The sequence below is a fragment of the Spermophilus citellus genome (genome assembly GCF_964194105.1).
Source record: "Spermophilus citellus genome assembly, chromosome: 12".
Taxonomy (NCBI): domain Eukaryota; kingdom Metazoa; phylum Chordata; class Mammalia; order Rodentia; family Sciuridae; genus Spermophilus; species Spermophilus citellus.
Window position 1 is genome coordinate 84,554,325 of NC_138198.1, and position 21,706 is coordinate 84,576,030.

Genomic DNA, 21,706 nt, shown 5'->3' on the forward strand with positions numbered 1-21,706 from the left:
CAGGCGTGCTCCAACACACCTGGGTGTACTAACCTGAGTATATTTAATAGATGTAAATAACTCAGGTTTGTATTGGGGGATTGGGGAAGGAGAGCTTGCCTCTGCCTTACTAGTACAAGTGTCATAGTAAGTGGAAAAGGTGATTGTGCAGATCTCCGTTCTCCCCTTCACTGCCAATAGAACTGTAATTTCACTTTCAGGTATGTGATATGCTCACCCCCAAGATATTCCTTTTTCCTGGGTAAAATAATCACTTTTCCAGTTTCCTGTATGACTAATGGCCTTATGATCAGCTATATCTAATGAAGTGCAAGAGGAAGTCTCCTGGATGGGGACTTCTAAGAAAGTTTTTGCTTTCTTGTTAGGAATATAGGTGCAAGATACTTCTTTAGCACCATTTTCCTCCCTTTCTTAAGTATACTTAAGGAGCTGTAGCAGCCATACTGCAACTGTGAGACTACAAACATAACGACAAAAAAACTAACACACAAAGGAAGAGAAGGCACAGTGATAGAAAGAACTTGAATCCTTGATGACATTGTGGAGTTACAAATCTAAGAGGCAGGCCTGAGAGTCCTTACCTTATGGTGGTTTAAGCCTGAGGTTAGTAAATATTTTCTTAACAGGCCAGAAAGTAAATATTTTCGGCTTGTTCACTGTAGGTCCTCGTGGCTGTTGTTCAACTTTACCATTTTCGTGTAAAAGCAGCTCTACAGTAAATAAATGAATGGCTGTGACTCTCTTCCAATAAAACTTTATTTATAAAGATGGATACTGACACATGCACTTAGAAAGTTAGCTGGTTCTTATTTGGTTCCAATTGTAGCCCCTCCCTTTTGCCCGCCCTAATTCCAAAACTAGCCAATCGCGTAGGTTGTAACCAGGAAATCCAACAATCAGAGTCAAGGGCAGCTTTGGCTTAGTGATCTAAACTCTGGGACTGCCAACCCAGGGACGCTTGCTAGCCAGGTTCCTCTGGTGCACCCTTCTGCCGGAAGTAAAGATTTACCTCAAGAAATCAAACATGTGCTCCAAGGTAGATGGGCAAGACAACCTTTACTTCAGGAAGAAGGATGGGAACCTGGCTAGCAAGTATGGGTAGCGCGCTGGGTTACATCCCTAACCTAAAACAGCCCCGCCCTTCACTCTGATTGGAGGAGTGTCGGGTTACGGTCTACGCGATTGGCTAATTTTAGAATTAGGGCGGGCAAAAAGGAAGGGCTACAATTGGATCCAATCAAGGCTGAATTCTAGGTGTTGAAAATGAACCATCACACTTCCTCATTTCTCACACCTAGTTTAAGTCACTTTGGGAGGATTGTTCTTTTATTTGCATCTAAACAAATTCTAATTAATATATTCCCCTTCCCTAAATCCCCTTTACTAGCTCCACTAACATCTAAAATTACACAGTTTGAACTCTATTTTTTGTTTCAAGGCTCCCTGACCCTGTTGTAATATAATGGTACTAAAGAAAGTAAAATATCAATCTTTATCAATCATATTTACTATAGGGCAAATTATTTTAGTCAACGCTTATTTAAACAAAAGATGGCGTACACTAGATCTGTTTTCAGAAACTATTCATTCCTGCACCCCTCCTTCACTAAAGATGGGCTTGTCCTTGTGACTTGATTTGGCCCACAGATTATGGGTAGAAGTGACAGTGCATCTGCTTCTTTCTCTTGCCTTTCTGGTATTGAGTTCATCTCCATGAGTTGAAATACCCCCTCTGGCACCAGAATAATGAGAGGCCGACTGGAAAATCTACTTAAAGTAAACTGTGATCAGCAAAATCCAGCCAATCCCCTGATCCACACCAGGTCCCAGAGACCAGCCCAGCTCACTTTAGTTGCAGCCAAAACCTAGACCCATTCTCCGGAACAGAGCAAAGCAAAAAGACTAGATAAATAAACACAAAATAAGTGCTTATTGTTGCTGCCACCAACGAGGTTCTGTGGCTGTTTTAATGTAGCACAATTGAATAAATAGATGGGTAATTAAGGAAGAGTTGGAGATGCTGAAATAGACTAATTTTACCTTTTTATACTTTTGTGAGAGCTGCTCCAAGAGATGATCAGAAATTTCCTGTGCCCTCAACCTGTAGGAAAGAGGAAGCCTACCTCTATTTGCATATGAAGCTTGCAGAATTCCTCCTGCATGTATTTTCACAAAGGAAAGGAGAATGGCTTGGATTTCTTCTCAATGATATGTAACATTTAAGATATCTCAACAAAGTACTATTCATGCAAGTTAAAAGTGACAATTTTTGGTTGGGGTCAGGAAGGGAAATGGATTGCTTCAGCCATTGTGAATGAAGTCCAATTCTCCAGAGGCAACGTAGTGGTCTGGAAGGTATAAATCTGAAGGACTGGAATCAATATGATTTGGTTGGAATCCTTCCTCCACCAGGTATGACAACAGGTATATCATTTAACTCTGTTGAGAGAAATTCCTCATCAGCAAACTTGGGTTGCAATAGAAATCTTGCACAGTTATTTTGCAGAGTAAATGAAATGATGCATGCAGATTCTCTAGTTCAGGGTAGATGGTCAATAATTAAAAAATAACAATCTGTACTATTTTCACCAATTTTTCTCATTTTCCCTTTCCCACATGAAAAGATCTCATAATTGATCTGATGACGTAAAATATGAACATATTATAATTCAATTATTTCTGTTTAAAAAAAATCTAGTGGGAAGCATACATCTGGTTTTCCCAATAATAGACAGACACCACTCAGATGGGTTTAACTGGAATGTGTAAAGAGCATCCCTCCTTTCCTTACTTGGAGTAACACTGCGGAGGGTAGAACCTTGGGGCGGCTGGCATTACAATATCAAGTCCTAAATTTCCCAAGCGCACAGGGAATTTTGCCAAGGCAAGGCACAGTGTTATTAAGATTAACAGTTTTCAGATGGAGTCAATCTTTTCAACTGACTCAAGTCAGAATGACTGGTAATGATGTTCATGAGATGCCATTTCCTGCCAAACAGTAAGATGTGGAATTTGTTAAATTAAGCCATGTGATGGGTCTGAAATGTATTAACTTAATCCATAATGAATGTCATTCCATTCCTTTTAACATGCATCCCCAATTAAGCTGTGTAGGTCTCAGATATCTAAAGAAATTGAGCTGTCTCACTTGTTGCCAATTGGTTAATTCCTTGATGATGGATAAAAGCTACTAACTGCTTTTGTTTTTAAATCTTTGTTTTCTTCAGTAATGACAATCTTTTAATCAGCTGTTACAAAGAAAATGCTTAATACTCCATAAGCAAACGCTCACAAAAGTCAAATTGTTTAGTGAGATCAATACGTAGAGGCCCAGTTCAGCTGGCCCAAGCACATCTGATGGGACCCAGCAAGGCTGCTGTTACAGGCAATGGACCCAATGGTCATTTGTATTTTATCAGTCTCATATTGGACACAGTAGATGTTCAGTGTTTGCCAGGCTGGACTGAACTGAACCCTGGAAAGACTCTTAAGGTTCTAGACAGGTATCTCTCCACAAGGCAAGCTTTTCTAGATTTCAGAGGGCCTTTTTCCATTCCTGAGGGAGTATGATAAAAATTCTCAATAAGATCAATATATACCTACTGCATCATACCTGTGGAGAGTAGGGAGCAATTCTTACATAGGGAAACTACCGCCATATGGCAACAAGTGATGTGGTTGTTACCTTAGGTTAAACCTACCTCAGCCACAAAGGTAGGCATTTTGCATAGCAGGCAGCCAGATAATTTGTGTTATTTGCCTATATAAGCATGGTGCAAAGTCACACAGTGTGGTCTATTGACAGATGATGAATGGAATAATTCAGTCTATAAGTCTCCCCTTAAATGGTAGACCATACCAGCTTGAAGGATAAAGGTTGCCCAGAGTAGAATCAGTTCCTGTTGTTTTGTTCACTTCCAGGTTCACTTGATATTACAAGATATAATCTATCATCAAAGCCTCTTATAGTTATGGGAAGGAACTCAGGGGCATAGGGGCTGTGGGGATCTGAAAACTTTGGCCTGTGGTCCAAGTCCAGCTCCCCACCTGTTTTTGTAAATAAGGTTATACTGTAACACAGTGATGCCCATTCATTTCTGTGTGGTCTACGGCTGTTCTCAGCTACAATGGCAGAGTTATATAGTGGTGGAGAACATACATTTCACAAGAATGAAAATATTTACTATCTGGCCATTTGTAGAAAAAGTTTGCCACTCTCTACTTTTTTTTTGAATTTTTGAATTCTAAAATTTTCTTCCTGCTTTCTCTCTGATAGGACTATGCTTTCTCTCACCTCTCCTACTGACATTGGTTTGCAGTACAACTTGTTTTAGCCTCATAGTAGGCAGAGTGCATGTCCGTGCCTCTTGATCTGGGAACTGTGGTGGACCCAACTCAAGGTTGATGATGAGTAGGTATATGACAGGACTGTGCCAATGCATCCAAGCTACAGATCTTAAAGCATGGAGAATAGCCTAGATTATCCAGGTAGACACAGTTTAATCAAAGAGCCCTTCCTATGGAGAAATATCTCTTGTTTTGGTCAATTGGAAAATGGGGCAGAAGAGGCAGGCAAAAGAGATACAGTACAAGGAGAAGTTGGAGGAATTTGAGAAGGACTTATTATGTCCTTGATTATTTTGAAGATAGAGGGATGGGAAGGCACATAGGAAGGAATATGAGCATACTCTAGAGGCAAAGATGGGAAACAGGGACCTCAGGCCTGCAATTCAAAGAACTAAATTTGGCCAACAACTTGAATGAACTTTGAAGCAGGGAGCTCCCCAATCCTCCAGTAAGGAGCAGAGCTTGGCTGACATCTTGATTTTAGCTCAAGGAAACTTATTTTGGACTTGGACTTTGACCCATAGAACAGTGAAATAAAATAAAATAAATCAGTGTTTTAATTTGCTAAATTTGTGGGAAATTGTGATGGCAGTCATAGAAAGTTAATACTGGGTCTTCCTTGTTTTTACCAATGGAATGTTAAGAGACAAGATTTAAGTAAAGGCATTAAGTGTGCCTAGATTCCTATTATTACAATCATAAGGTCATTACCAGTTAACAAGCCAGTCTGAAAAGTATGAGAGGCACAGATAACAGACCTGAATCCAATCTGCAACTTTGAGTTGAGCTTATATGAGTCCAGCCAACCCACAGGTACTCCATAGTTGTATAAATATTAACATGATTACCTTTTAAGACCACTGAATTTTGAGATGATTTGCTATAGAACAATATGGTGGATAAATGATGGAAACAAACATTGGTACTGGAAATAGATTACTCCCATATCAAAAACTTAAAATATGTGGCAGTTATTTGAGAACAAGAGAGAAAATTGTATAAAAACAGCTCCAGGTAGCTAGAAAAAAGTGGCCAAAGTTAAAATAAAACAAAAAAAATGAAATGAAATGAACCAATACCTGTTAGAGGAAACTGAAAAACTGATAAACAACATCTGGCACAGTGTGTTCAGGTTATCACTGTGGTGAACATTGGTAAACTATTGCCTGGAATAATCTGGGATGTAGAATATGTACCTAATGAATTTGTAGAACTGAGGTAGGGGACATGGGGCAAAATATTGAAAGCTTGAGCTGTCGCTACTACCTGCATTTTGATAAACTCTGAGAAAGAGAACTTAGAAGATAACTGGCTATTTTTGCAATCAGAATTTTGAGGCAAAGTAGAAAATTCAGAAATATCATGTTAGACAAAAAAAAATCTGATTTATACCTGTGGAAAAATAAAATCCATGGTGCCATTTGAAAGACACATTCTCCATATAAATATCGAATCAATGGGATGGACTTAACACACTCTCTTTTGGCCTATGAAAGGAGTATGATTTGTGCCTTCTCAGCTGGGAAAAAATAAAAAAGCTTGGATAAAGATTAGGACATAGTCCCACAAATATCTGATGAGGTCAAAATATTTATAACTAAGTCTAGAGAGAGAGGATTGGCAATAGTTATGAGTACCTTCTTGGCTACATGAAGTTTTCTAAAATCATATATAGAAAATCCACATAGTTTTTGAGAAAACTATATTGGCAAAAGCACTGTTGATTGTTTGATCTATAAATAGCCCTCGGATTCCTCCAAGTTTCTAGAGCTATGAAACAATCTATGCAAGTGGCCCAGTTTTTAAAGGCAGTATATTTTCTATTAGGCTCATCAGATGTAGCCAGAGTGGACGTTGGAAAAGGAAGAATCTCATGGAGGATGAAGCCAAGCGTGATGTAGAACAACAGACACAAGATGGACCCATAGGAGCAGAACTGCTGTCTAATTAAGGAACATTCCTGACCTCCAGGGAAGGGACACATCACCACTTGCCCGGTAGACTTCCAGAGTTGCTATGAATTAGTGTCATCTATAGGTCTCCCATTCTTCCTGTTTCAAAGGGAAGTGTGCCCATCCGTGTTCTACAAGGGAACATATAACTTGCCTTTTTAGATCTTTGATCTTTAATTCCAGATCAGCTAAATTCTGACTGGATGTAGTCTAACCAAGAACCTCATTCTAAGTGGCTTTGAGCTCAATGACATAAGCAGATGAGGCTTTTGAGGGTCTCAGAAGGATGTTCTTCCCAGTAATAGCATATTTAACTTTGGGATTGGATTTGACCTTTCCATCTGCTTAAATCATATGGTGAACCAGAATATGCAACTCAAAACATAAAGCATTGTTGAGCTGAGAGCAATTCAGGAGTAGTTGCAGGATAGCGCCTGCCCTCCCTCTATTTGCCTAAAAGCAGGACATGGATTTACAAAGCAAGAAGCACTCTTTGCCCCCTCCCTCCTTCTACCAGGGAGAACAAAGATTTACCACTCAAGACCACTTTAGACTCGACTTGGCCTGAAGATGGTCCTGGAGGAGTCCATGTGAACACACTTTACTAACTAGCCTTAATTTGCCATTCATTTGCCTTCCTCTAAGTTGCTAACCTAGAGACTTGAAGACCTTATCCACTGTCTTATCACTTCTCTAAAATTTTTACTATAAATAAAGATGCTATATAAACTGGAATTCAAAGCCACCTCTTTGAAAACTATCCATTCTCTAGGTATTTCCCCTGCGTATATAAAATATACATGCTAATAAATTTGTTCAGTTTTCTCTTGTTAATCTCTCTTTTGTTATAGGATTCTGTTCCTGACTAAGAAGCTATGAGGGTTATTCTTCCCCTGCAGTCAATAGAAGTGACATAGGGGTGTGAAATGTTCTTATGTGCTTAATCTTATTCTCCTGTGCTTCTGACATTACTGTGATAAGAAATGGGCCACTGGGCCAAAAAGATGAGAGACACGTAGAGCAGACCTGGTCCCAAACTACAGCCTGAAGCTAAGCCCATCTGAGCCCAGCCCTGATTATCCCACCCTAGTGGGTCCACAGGTACCCAATGGTTGTTCTGTTCCCCTGGGTTTGGGGATGTTTGTTACAGCATTACAAAGCTAATGATACCAAGGTTTGTTTTCTTTCTCTTGCTCTTTTCTTTTTTCCCTTCTCCAAAGAATGTCATCATGAACACCAGTGGCAAGTCCTATATTTTCTGTTCTTTTTAATAGGCTTCCCAATTAGACTTGTGGCTGACAAACCTCTAGTTTGGAAGCCAGAAAACCTGGTTTTAAATACCAGCTCTGGCATATCCTAGGTATAGAAATGAACTTGAGCCCATAAATTCATATTCTCTGGGTCTCAGTTACCATACCTATGAAATAACAATAATCATCCCAATTTCATATGTACTTTTTTAAGATGAAAGGAGATAATATGATTTCAGAAAACAGTATGCTGTCTGACATACAGAAGGGCTTCAATATAAGCCAAACTTAAATCATTGGAATGGACTACTGGATAATTTCCAAGGTTCATTCTAACTCAAGAATAGCATGGTTTAAGAGATTCTTGTCCTCCACAACAATGCATACTTACTAATGCTTGTTTAATAATGACAAACATTTTTATTTCACTATTTGAGATAATATACATATTTACTGATGCTTGCTTAATAATTAAAAACATTTTTATTTCATTATTTGAGATAACCCTCACACTGGGATAATCACATTGATTTAAATTTATACTCGGTTTAACAACAGAGCACATTTTAACAGAAATCCATAGAAAGAACACAAAGTATTTAGGTCTATGAACAGGTTCCTACACATATTGGGTCAATGTGTGGATATGAAAGAGAAGACATCTAGTTGGTCTGCAAGCCAGGCAATATTTATGAATTGATAATAGTCCTAGAGAAAGACATCCAAGAATATGTGTATATTACAGAGAAAGTATTTTAACCACTTTTAATGTCAAATAAGCTAAAAAAAACCTGTATGCATCCAAATAAACTAAATAAATTGGCCCAACAACGTATTTAAAATTTTTTAGATCTGCATTGTATATTTATAATCATGGTGAAAAAACTATATACTATAACTGGAGCTTGAGATACATAACATAAAATCTGTAAATTTTCAAACGTTGAATTGAGTCTTTCCTATTGAAAACCATGTATAATACCTAAATTCTCTTTCCCCTAGGGATGGGAAAATAGTAAGCTTATTTTTACTTGCGAATTCTGAGTGCTGCTTTGTGTTTGGGCCATTGTTGCAAATGGGAAATCTCATAGTACAGGACTGAAGACAGTATCAGAGGCTAGAATAAATCTCTACTAAATACTTTAAATACTCTGAAAATGAACTTTCTGCTTATGCCCCAGATAGCACCTTATTTTGCTGTGACATGTTCCCCTGAATTAGAGTGTAAATAGAAATGAACAGTAGCAAATAAACAAAAATATAGTTCAAGTTATTTGAGAATTCTGCTCATTTGGGCTTCGGTTAATTGCAGGGCTGCTGTATTTCTTCACAATGCCATTTCTTTACCATAACTCTGTAGATTACCAGAGTGGACTATTTCATGCACAATTTATTGCAGGGACAGTCAATATTTATCAGTTCCTTCATGGCAAAGAAGAATCATCTGCTTGAAGGCCATCACTCACGCTGCTGTCAGCAGAGTGGCGAAGGGCTGAATAATAAAAGAAAAGAAAAAGAGCCCCTACAAATACGGGATCTGTGATAACTTCATTAATTTCAGAATTAGGAGACTTTTTTTAAAATGGGGGGAAAATACCCAACCTTTTAGCAGAACATCCTAGATAAGAGAGAGTTCGCGCCTTGGCTCATCCATCACCGTTTAGAATTAGCTCTCATGCACTTGACCTTAACCATCACTCTTTTTGTCAAGCCTGGGTGTCAACACAAAAGAAATTGGTTCATGGATGAAAGTACTGAATGTGCATCTGATCACACTTCTTTCAGGCAGTTACCTTCTCACAGTAAGGGATCAATTAAAACCAAATGGAGCAGATTTCTCTGGATATCTGGGTCGGGGATGTGGAATGCTATGGTTTGGGCAAAGGAGCATTTAACTGGAGAAGAGAGAAGCTCCTGGCCCAAGCACAAACAGACCAGGCATGTATGTCATAAGCTGCGGGATGTAAACACATTCAGCACCAGACACAAAAGGACAAAGACACAAGAGACCGTCTGTCATGTCATTACCTGAATATCTAACTGTATTATTTATAAACCAACTTGCAGCAGATGTTGTCTTTTTTAACACAAATTCTCCTTCCAGGGCATTATGCATGAGGCCTAATTGTAAATGCCTATATTGTTTCTGTCCCCTACTGATTTATTGTTCTATAGGCATCTACATGGGAACGCAGTGTGGAACTGCGCTGTTTTCTCTATTAATTATTTTCACTCTTTGATTACTAATTTCAGAAGACAAACTTTTCACTGTTGACCTCCTCGGGAGTGGATTGTTTTACAACAAGACTGTATTAGGGAAATGAGTCCCCAGTGAAAGCAGAAGGGCATGAAAACCTTGTGTCTTATTTACATGAACCCCCATACAAGTTTCCCAGTCATTTCCCTCTTAAATCTTTATCTGCTCGTGGAAGAAAGAAAAGTCATAGATCCATAAACAATCATTCCACTGGAGCTACTGCACAATACTGAAGTTATTATATTGAATAAAATCTGCAAAAAAAAAGTGTTACTGTTAGACAATACAGCACTTTTACCTATCACAGTAACGAGGATGTAAAACCACCAAGCACCACCCCGGGGGCACACAGTAGGTGCTCAGAAACCGAATGCTTTTTAAATTTAGACTCTGATATAGTTTTCAAAGTTTTCATGATATCATGAATTAAATTTTTGGAGAGAGTTTGTCATTCTTTTCCAGAGAAAATTATAAGTGCTTTTGTTGTGTCAAGGAATTCAGTCAACATTTTGGACCAAATGCTGATCTCTGTGTGTGTGATTCCCTATTCACCAGACTCTGGGTGCACACTGTCATCCCTGGGGGTTACGCAGGGAGTCTACCCTTTTCTACTGCCTCCCTCTCATCTCTGCATAAGTGGGCCATGTCCCAAATTCTTTGGGAAAAGAAGGATGGAGATGATAGGGGAACACTTGTGTTTTAGTCATCCACTTCGCTGCTGTGACCAATGATCTGAAAAGAACAATTTTAAGAAGCAAAAGTTTGGGGGTTAAGGGGGACCTCACAGTTTCAGAGATCTCATGAACAGCCATCTCTATTCCTTGTTGCACAAGATAGGGCAGAACATCATGGTGGAAGAGTGTGGTAGAGGAAAGCATCTCCAGATAGGGCACCAGGAAGCAGAGAAAGAGTTCTGCTCACTTGGGGCTAAATGTATATCCCAAAGGCACGTCCACAAGGACTCATCTCCTCCAGTCACACCCTACCTGCCTACAGTTACCATCCAGTGAATCCTTATCAAGAGATTAATGCACTGATTAGAATAAGGCTCTCATAAGCCAATCATTGCACCCCCAAACTTTCTTGCATGGTCTCACACATGCATTTTTTTAGGGACATCTCACATCTAAACCTTAACAACTCATTGCCTATTTCACATAATTCTGGCCTTGGCTCAAGTCTTACACTTTCCTCAGGAGTCCTTACCAGCCTTAACTGAAGAATGTGGTCTCAGATTTGGGATGATCAGGATGGACTGTACTTCTAACTCAAGTCTGTATTCTGAGTCTCACTCCACATCATTTAAATGACCATCTAGTTTCAGCAGAGATGTGCTCAGGATAGGAAACACATCCCCTCCTTTCATGGGAGATTTAATGATTAGGGCATCCTTAATATTATTAAGGATCTTTCTGGAGAAGGCTCTGTTGATTTTCACCATTTTCTTATGAATTTTTTTTGGATTCACACAGAGGGAGCTTAACCACTCTTCCATATGACTGATCTTAAATTCTTTAGTGATATTGTGAGCGCCACAGTGCCATGTTTCATTCCTGAGCAGAGAGGAGAGAGTCACTTCACCCACCATGGCTTGCCCTTCCCAACACTGTCAAGGGTGAGCAAAAGTCCTCCCCACCTCTGCAGGCTGGGTTGGTGAGCCTGGTTAGGGCAGGCAGGTCTGTCTGCCATTTGGAGGAGGTTGAAGGATGTAGAAGTATGGAAATCACCTTCTAGAAAGAGCTCCTATGGATGAGTCCTCTTGATAATTAATTTTTCTCAGTCTGATGTTCTTTACTCCAGTAGAATTATTCTATTCTTGGTACCAAAGATCTATTCTTGTAGGCCTGTGTCAGTTCCCAGAGACAGCCCCATGCCCACAAAGGCTCAAAGAGGCTTTATGTACAGATCTGGTGGCCTCCCTCCCCTTCATTTCCAAACTACCCACCTGCCCTTTAGAGTGGAGATACAAAGATAAAAAATACTCTCAGGATCTCAGCACTGGATATCTCACAATCACTATTATCATGGTTGGTGTATTGTTATGACCCAAATTTTTATCATCAAATGTAACACCCATACTATACATTTAGGGTCTCCTTTCCATTTCAAACCTTTAAGCCATTTTGCTATTAGAGGGGCAAGTGTGATTCTCCTGTTACCAAGTAGGTGTGGAAGTTCTTCATTCATTTTTACATCCCTCCAATCACTCATTCAACCTGTACCACGTGTGTGAAAACGCATCCTCAGTACCCACACCTAAGCAGGCCCACAATAATTGTCTATCAAGGAAAACTTGGGTGTTGCAGTTTTATGTAGCTTAAAAGTGGATAGGATACAGAAGGAGCCCCAAGTTCTAAACTCCTTTTTTTGAGAGTTAAATGTTTGCTTAGTCTCACGACTATACAAAATCTAAAACTGCTTATTTTGAAGTCATTATATATTCATAAGAACTCATAATGATAATACAGAAAGGCCCTAAACCAGGAGGTGGTGCCAATGTCAATGTCAGATCTCATTTGTGTCACCATATATTTTCCAATAAACTGGCATTTGATACATGGCATAAGACTATCTGGCATCTTAGCCTACTTAACACTTTTAGATGAATACCTTTCTCCCAAGGGTCCATTCATGGTAGCTTCTGAAGTGCTTATATTTCTCCAGATCTGAGAATCTGATAATCAGCATTCATTCATTCAGAGTGTGTGTGTGTGCGTGTGTGTGTGTGTGTGTGTGTGTGTCTACTCATCACTCAAGAGCACAGGTCAATGAAGTTCCGATATGAGCAGCGTGAAGGGGATCAGAGGTTCGGTACTATGGCTCTGGATGACCTGTGATTGGACCCAGTGTGCATGGGGAGACGGGTGGGAACCCTGCAAAGCAAATAAGCTTCAACCCAGAGGCTGAGAAAAACCTACATTCCCAAACAGTACAGCAACACAGAGTCATGAGAAGCTCGTTTCGTGAGTGGGACATGCTTAATATTTCCCAGCAAGGTTAGATGTACTGGGTCCCAAGGTCAGGAGCCAGGACAAACCCGGCATCATTGCTCCCACAAAAATGGAGTTGGAGCTCCTTGCTTGCCAAGCTCCCTGGAATCCGGGATCTCAGAGAGAGGAGGGGGTGGGGAGTGGAGGGGGATGGGGAGTCTTCTCAGCCAAAACCTACTTCAATGGATCAGCCAGCCTCTGAATAGCAGCTTTTGACATCTCAGTGGGTTGTGGGGGAGGTGTGGCCATCACAAATGAAACAGACCACAGGGGGTGCAGGAGACCTCTGCAGGGTCCCTAATCAATTACTAAAAACACAGAGAGGGTCCATGGAAAATGAGTGGAGGAGACAGATGCATGCTGACACTCAGTGGTATTGCTGGGCACCAAAGGAGAAGTTGGGGGATTTTCAACTTCACAAAGGATGGGGTGACGGGTTTCTTTCATCAGCCGTTGCCCTCAGAAAACAAAACAGAAACCAGAAGAGAAACATTGCCTATGGAAAAAAAAATACATATAAAGGCTGAAAGGAGGAAAGAAGGGGAATGGAATTCTGCTTTTATGAAATAATTTAAGCAGTCCTGAATGCCCAGAGGGCCTAGGCACTATATCATGTGTTACAGAGAGGTTGGTATCTCCCAAAGGGGGTATGAAATGGGAGATGGATATTATGAATCATCTCTATTTGCTACATGTTAAGAAACTGAGGAAAAGTGAAAATGAGTGATTTTACCTCCAGATCCACACGCTGTGGCAGCCACAGTGCTGGGATTGACAGACCCGAAGCCTGATGTTCTGCAAAGAAGAGAGTCACCAGAAGGCTTGGGGCAAGAGGACCGGGTGCAGACTGCTGAATGCAACAACCCCATGTGCACATGGCACAGGCTGAGGATGGCCTGTAGGTGAGGCTGAGTCAGTGTTTGTTCACCTGCCTGGTCCAGGTGACGCTGAATGATTGAGGTGACGTTGAACCTCATCAATCAAAGTGAGGTGACAAGAACAGACTCAAACACAGAGTCATTGGAATGGGAATGGTATATTGAGTTCCCTCTACTTTCTGTAGCCCCAGGACCTAGAACAATGTCTGGGGCCCAATCCATATTTGTGGGATAAAAGAAGAGATCATATATCGCCACATTCTCCTCCATGCTGGGCACAGTGACAGGCTTGGGAACAGAGAGATGTATAGATCAGCCCTTCCCAAAGCAGTTCTGTGAAATACTAATCAGTGTTCTGAAGGGGTAGGTCAAAGGAAGTTCTTTGACCAAATAAATATGGGAAATGCTAAAATTAGCTTTATTTCAGAAGGATTTCTCTGAGTGTGGTTTGTGAATTTCCAAGGAGGGGATAGTTTTGCATCCTTTCCTGAGAATACCTGGTAATTAAAACCCTCTCCCCGTCCTTCACACATGAATTGATCATTTATTGGACGTGTTCCTTGGAAAAAGCATGGCTCCTGCCCTTGAGCAACTCCCAGTCTCCTGATGGTCACTTCCATGCAAGATCTACCAAGCAATAACTCAGTCTTCCATGCTAATCAGCCTGAGAGAGTCATTGGATCCCTGTAAAATTATGGCTATCAGTTATTTTATCCCAATGCATCTTTGCCCATACAGACCCTGCCGAGTGCATACTTGTTACCTCATCAGCCTCTAGTGTGTACTTATTGGATTTCCTCCCCTGGGCAGCCTGCAACATATTGGTGGAAGACCCAGTCATCCCAGAGGCAGTCAGTTCTAAGTCTGGGTGTGAGCTGGTGACCTGATATCTAAAGTCAAGATACAATCCAAACTTGGAAGCCAATTCCACTCTCAGTAATTCTGACCCAGTAATGTAAAGTCTGAATCCTGCCACCATGCTCATCATTGACCCAGTGGTTGAATAACAAAAGACAATTGCTTTTCCAACCCCAAGGTTAGAATGTGCCTTCATAAGACAGAGGCCAGAATGGTCAATGTGTTCCATTCAAAGTCTCCACATTTCTGCCTCTGTCTCACACGCAGAGCCTGCAATCTCTGAGACAGTGGTCTCTACCCTTGCTCTAATTGGGATAAATCACCAGGACCCTCATACCTAAGGGAATCAATTGCATTTGGAAATACTCCAGGAACTGGGGTTCGTTTGGTCAAAGACGTGGGCCAGGCTAGGGTAACATATGCACCCACTTTTATGAAATACACATTAAGAATAACGGGCTCCATGTTACCTAATTTATAATGGATCCCACACACACTCCTCCCTGCCCTCTTTTGCAGGCGAAGAATGTGAGAAACCGTGGCAGTATTTTTCTTTTAGGTATAACAGTCTGTCAGTATCAAATTCTCTCAGTCAGTGGGGAGCATACAGTGTTGATTTACTGAAAATCTGGGATTATGTCTTCTCTGTGGTGAGTGTAGATTTAAGAGAGGAGAGGTAAGGGGTCTCGGAAAGGTGAGGAAAAACACAAATGAAAGCTAGCAAGGAAAAAATAGCTTGACAGTTAAGATACAGTGCAGCCACCGTCAAAACCTTCTGGAAAGAAAAGCCCAGAATGAACGCACACACATCCACACGAACACGCACACGTACATCCTCCGCTTCACTGGAAGGTTTGCAACCTTTTCAATTAACCTCTATCTCTTTGGGGCATTACGGATGTGTCAATGAAGGTTTAAATACTGTCATGTTTCTCGCTGGAGAGAAAGTGTGACAACAGATACAAAGTTTTGTTTCAGTTTTTAAGAACTGGCTTAAAAAAAAAAAAAAAAAAGACTTGTGAGGGGTAGAGAGGGAATTCTTTCCTTCAAGGGCCCTTTGACCCTTGACTACATCCCTGGACCTTTTGTCACCAACATTTCATTATCCTGATCAGATCCCTCGTTGCCTGTGCCCTCTCCCCTTTGCCTCGAAATAACTGTCACCCTGTGCCATTCTACCCCAGGACTATTCCCTAGAAGCGCTTCATGGTCCCCTTCTTTCTTCACTTTTCTGGTTCCTCTTTGTGCTCTTTGAAGTGGCATATAATACCTAAATGGAATTGCAATGTGGGGGAAGAAAACACAAACCCTGGGACCATACCAAGCCCAGTTGAGAGGGAATATTGGCATCTTCCTCTGCTCTGGGACAGAGCTAAAGACCCTGGCAAGGATGGATAGATTTATGTAAATAGCGAAAGTGGGTTTTGTTGGTGATTTACCCCCTACCACTCCTTGACCCCCACCAGCCCCAAAATGTATTTCAGGATGATTGGCTGGTGGAAGAGTGAGTTTTGCTGTCGAGGGTCCCAGCCATGACCCTGCGATTAAGCCACTGCAGAAGAGTCTGATGAGAAGGACAAGGGCTGAGGCTCCCACCCAGATGCCAGAAGAGATTCAATGTGTATTTCTGAAGGCTCCAGGCAGTGACAGGCAAAGAAACACATGTGTAACCATAGATTGCTGTGGCCACCAAGAGACATGGACATTGCTGAGTATTTCAGTGCTAGGAAAGGGAGATGAGGAAGAAGAGGAAACGGGCTTAAAATAACACCACAATTAGTCAGGAATTCTGGAAAAGAGTACACAGTTAATGCAATTTGTGCTCTCTCTCTCAATCTCTCTCTCTCTCTCTCTCTCTCTCTCTCTCTCTCTCTCTTAAATCATACATTCTTAGATGTCTTAAAACAAAACAACAACAACAACAAAAAGGTCTTTGTTTCCCTGCTTGGGTTTCCCCATGTCATTTTATTCTCTTAGCTAGTGCTTCTTGAAGATATGCCTCCAAGGTTAGGATGGGGTCATCTGTGAGGATGCCTGCATTCTTCTGCCAGGACCTGCAAGACCACCCTAGGAGCTGAGCTGCCATTTGTCTGCAGTAATCCTGGTTTAGGCCTGTTGTCTCTGAGTGATTGTTGACATCTCCTTGCACTCTTTAGAGTGTCCTGTTCTAGTTTTAATGAGAAATTACATAGTCAGATGGGCAAATGAAAGCCTTTTTTTTTTTAAATAGAACTTTTAGTCCACACCCTCACCCCTTTTGAGAGCAACTATCTAAAAAGAGTTAGTGCAAAATGAAACTCCAAGTCCAAGAACTCCTCCAAGATCACTTCTCTTCTGCAGAGACAGCAGTTGGATCTCAGAAGAGGCCCCTTTCGTGCATTTAGGCAGTCTCTCTCTCTCTCTCTCTCTCTCTCTCTCTCTCTCTCTCTCTCTCTCTTCCTTTCTCTCTCTCTCTCTCTCTCTCTTTCTCTTCCTTTCTCTCTCTCTCTTTCTCTCTCTCTCTCTCTCTCTCTCTCTCTCTCTCTGTCTCTCTGTGGTGCATGAATCCAGCTATTCAATGGCACAAGAACCTGTTTGTGACCAATGTCATTCACAAAGCAGCGTGACAAGGACAAGTGTCATAGCAGAAACCCCACATAATAGCAGGCCCGACAATGGGACCCACAGGGCAAGAAGGCCCTGAGCTCATAGAGGGTCTTTTAAAAATGTAGCCTTAAGGGTGTCTTTCACTTGATTAGAACCCAGGAAGAAGGCTGGAAGCAGAAAGAAATCAACTGCAACTCTTCTCAGATGCTCTGCCTACTGCACCTTGCAACAAAAGCTGCCTTTTTTACATTTCAAAAGAGGCTGCTTTCTCTTTAAAAAGTAGGAGCTACTTGGTCTGATGTGGCTGCCTTTATCAACCATGAAGTTCCCAGCAAGGTGCTGTTAGTGCCTGATTAAACCTCATACCAACCCGTGTCCCCCATGGTAACCCAGAAGACATCCGCTGAGACCCGGAGCACTGATTCAGTTTAATTGCCCTGGCTCTCTGTGATGGCCGGATTTCTTGTCTCTCAAGGCCTAGAATGGAAATCCATGTGATCAGATGAACTATCCGGGTGTCTTGACAGATCTGAAATATGAATATGGAGATGGCGTTGTGCTCTGCAGCGACTTCTGAAACCCCAGTGGTAAAATATGATCTGCAATTTCAGGAGTATGTGTGTGATTTACATGCAATTCATTTTCTAATAAAACACTAATTATTAATAAATCAGACCAAATAAAGGAAAAATATGTATGTGCTTATATGTGTATGTACATATGTGCATGTAAATAGACATATGCATTATACATGTATGTGCATATGCATGATATGCATCTATTTATGTGTATAAATACACACAGCCCATTTTGACAGTATCTTCATATATGTGTGTGAATACATCTGTCATCTATCTATCTATTATCTATTTTGCATTTTTGGTTTTCTGAGACTAGTAGGATAATAATAACTTGTATTTACAGAGCATCATACTCTGAGAATTTGAACACTGGAAATATTCAGTTTATTCTCTCTCTTCTGCAGTGAAAAAAGAAAGAAATGATGCTACATTTCTAGGAACACATTCAGAAGGCCTTGTGGAAAGTGAAAAACAGGCACCAAAGAAGACAGTGATGTGTATGAACAAGAACCAGCCATTCCCTGGAATTTGTACCATATTTCTACTCTGTCAGAAGGCAGAATCCAGGAAAGTCAGACAAGATGTCCTAACAAACCCCATGGCCATCGGGATCCGCCTCCACCCCCTTTCCTGCTGGAAAGGCAGCAGAAGCCAGGCACTGGCTCTCAGGGGCCTGAGGGGGTCCCTCAAGAATGGCTGCAGAGTAATGATTCTTGACCTCCTCAGATTCAAACTTCCTTGTAGAAATTGGCTCTCATTACCTCCTGGCTCAGGTGACTTACTCCAAAGGTTTTTTAATCTACCAACAGCTTGAGATCTACTGGTCATACCCGTGGATCCCTGTGATGATGGTGACATCTTTCTCATCCACATAAATTATCCTTTGTTAACACACAGACCTGCTCTATTTCTAGCCAAATCAAAGACATTTCACCAATTTCTTCTGCAGTCTTATTCTGAGTAAATATGTGATTTCCATTAGGGCTTTTTGAAATATGTAAAATATATAGACTCCCATTACCACCTTCAGGACCTCTAGGTGTTTGGAGACCCCTTACTGGGAATCACTCTCATGCCCAAAATGAGTTTGAAGATGAAAATTATTGCTAGGGGGAAAAGAACTGTTGGTGTAGCAAGATATTTAAAAGCAAGAATTTTTTCCCACGTGGGTAGGTCAGGGCCTAGCACTGGAGAAAGGATGTTTTTAAATGAGAGTAACTGTTAAAGAAAAATGTGCAAAACTGAGACACAGGACAAAAAGGGAAGCCTGGTGGCTTATAAGAGAAGAAAAGTCTGTTGTGTCAAACTGTTTCCCTTGAAATGACATTTCTATTCAGCTGGGTAATTTTCTGGGCTCCCCAAACTTTATTAGGTTCTGCAATTATTCCATGAAACCCAAAGAAAGACAGGGAATAGTTACACAGTTGATATGCATTGTGTGACAAAAATACAGGAAATCTCACAGAAGTTTTCTTTAATTAAAATATTTTTTATTGAATGTAATGAGGAAGGAAATTGTAAATTTGTAATCAGGCAGATCTCTTGTAAATTTTCCAAGAATGGAAAACCAGGATTTCTTCCCAACCAGGTTGTTGATAACTCTGCAAAGACAATTTGTTGCGCTCTGGGCAAACCCTGACTTGGTTCCTACATTACTCCAGTAAGATTTCAGAAATAGCCTTAAATCTCCTTTTTATATTTATTATTAATTCATTTTGGGTGGTTTTCTTGATTCCAAAATTCCAGGAGCTATTTGAAAGTTTCCTGAGTCTCAAGTTTCACGGAGAAAAGCTGACTTGAAACCAAATTCCACTGATGGTTTGGTGGTGTCTGAGTACAGGCCACCAGTCAGAACATTCTACCTTGTCTAAAATGGACAGTGGGATTGTCTCTGCAGACAGCCAGGGATAAACATCCCCATCCCTCCCACCAACACCACTAGGACTAGTTCCTAGAAACAGAGAGAAACATGTACTGAATGAACTGAAAAATCCAACCATCTTGTTAATAAACAGAAAGGATGACTACAAATGTTATTGGTTTTCCACTAACTTATTCAAAAGAGAATGAGTTAATATGCAAAATTACTACTTGATTTCATTTGTAGAGTTTCCCTACTTCGAGTATAAATGTAAAAGAGTTTCCTGAAGTGAGTACCTTATAATTTTGGTCAGCTGATGGATGATCCAGAATCAGACTTGGATCGCCCCAGAAGAGAAGCCACTTAAAAATAGCCATCGCCCTACCAGGATGTCAATCAAGTGTCTCCTGAAGAGGGTTCAATGGACACAGGAACCCAATCCACTTTCAGGACAGAAGACCTTTAGCAGCAGCATGAAAATATGGAAGAGAGACTTGATGACTGGCTATCAAAAAGTATTCCTCACATTCAAGTCTCTGAGGCTCCGGAACAGGCTCCCCAGACAAGTGGTGGGAACCCCACATTAGAACCTTGTAGAAGGAGGCCTGGCTGGAGCCATGGAAAATTAACCATAGGAAACCGTTGTGCCCTGGCAGGGGACAGAGGAAACAAGTTTAAGAGGTCTTTCCAACTCTAATTTCTAAGAATCTGATTAGACTGCAAAGGGAAATAAAGAGAATAAAATTTGGAACAGGAAAAAAAAGAAATGAAGAAAGGAAGGAAACAAATGCCAAGAGAGAAAATAAGGTTAAGGCACAAAATTAGAAAACACTGGTAAGTCCCTAATTGTTATCGGGCCACCGACCCATCCCCACTGCCCTGGAAGGGTGGGTTTCTTAAGAGAACACAGGAAAAGAAGTGGAGAACCAGGTGGGCAGAGGTGAGACCCCTTCTCAGTTTAGTCTGAACAACCCTGAGAACTTGAGAACCGCCTGTCTGAACAAAGTGCTGAAAGAAAGGCATCCTGAGGCAGGGCGGCAGCTAAGATCCATTTCCTCTGGAGCGTGGCTACACCGCCTTTAACTCAATGCAATTCTGTCTCAACAGCCGGCTTTCTTTAACAGATAAGTCTGCATTTCAGCTCTGAGCTTGCTTTTTTAATTTTTTTAAAGAAGTATTGGAAATATTGCAACTTGCAACTTCTCTGATTTTTAGCATGCACAGACTTAGATAATTCAAATAGCTATTGTGCCAGAAGCTTCACTTGCCTGCTTACTTTTCTTTGGGGGACAGTGTTGAGGATGTGACCCAGGGCCTTACGCATCACATGCTTGCCAAGCTATCACCAAGCTACACCCCTGCCCTCATTGACTTTACTAAACCCAACTTAAACCAGCCCAGATTAAACGTCTAAGTCATACTATTACAGCATGAGTAAACAGAGTTCCTCTATTTATAACTGTGAGTGTGTGTGTGTGTGTGTGTGTGTGCGCGCGCGCGCGCATATGCACAGGAGTGTGAACAGTAGATATTTCCAGACTGATGATTTTTTTTTTTTTTGAAAATTGGTCAAAAGAACTGTGACCTGAATTAAGAGAGAACCAGATTCCAAAAAGGCAGTTTTCCTGAGCATGCACAGACAAAGGAAATAGTTTCCTTACCGAAAGGAATCACTTGAAAGCTTTTAGGCCAGACCCTGCTCTGGGCTCAGATTTCTTTTCTTTTGAGTCCTTTGATGAGCAGCTCATATGGAGATTCAAGCATCTTGTGCCTGGTTTGAATTTAAGCTATTGCTGACTTTAGTGGAAAACTTTCATAAACTCAGCTCAGGCTGGCTTGCTTCCCCCCCACCACTGCTGACCAACTTTTGATACATCTTTGGATATTCATCTTGAGTCATTCATTCTGGTGTGATCATTATGATCAATGTGATGGAAAACACCCGTGCCCCACCCCACACACACACACACATACACCCAGAGAGACAGAATTCATTCTGTTCCCCTCTTCTGTACCTCCGAGCTCTGTCATTCTCTGTCTGGAACAGGGAAGGGTGAGACAGAGATGGAGGACAGAACTTGATATATAAAGGAGAAATGAAACAGAGGTGAAGCTTTCTGACAGCTGGACACCCTCCAGCATCCCA

The 21,706-nt window shown here is 41.1% G+C and overlaps 1 long non-coding RNA gene across 1 annotated transcript in view; it reads right to left on the reverse strand.

Annotated features, from left to right (window-relative positions):
- Nucleotides 1-517: 517 nt before the first annotated feature.
- LOC308631381 overlaps nt 518-21,706 on the reverse strand; it is a 72,080-nt gene continuing 50,891 nt past the window's right edge. Inside the window, exon 4 of the long non-coding RNA XR_014018182.1 lies at nt 518-2,439. This is a non-coding gene — a long non-coding RNA (uncharacterized lncRNA). The remainder of the gene's footprint in view (nt 2,440-21,706) is intronic.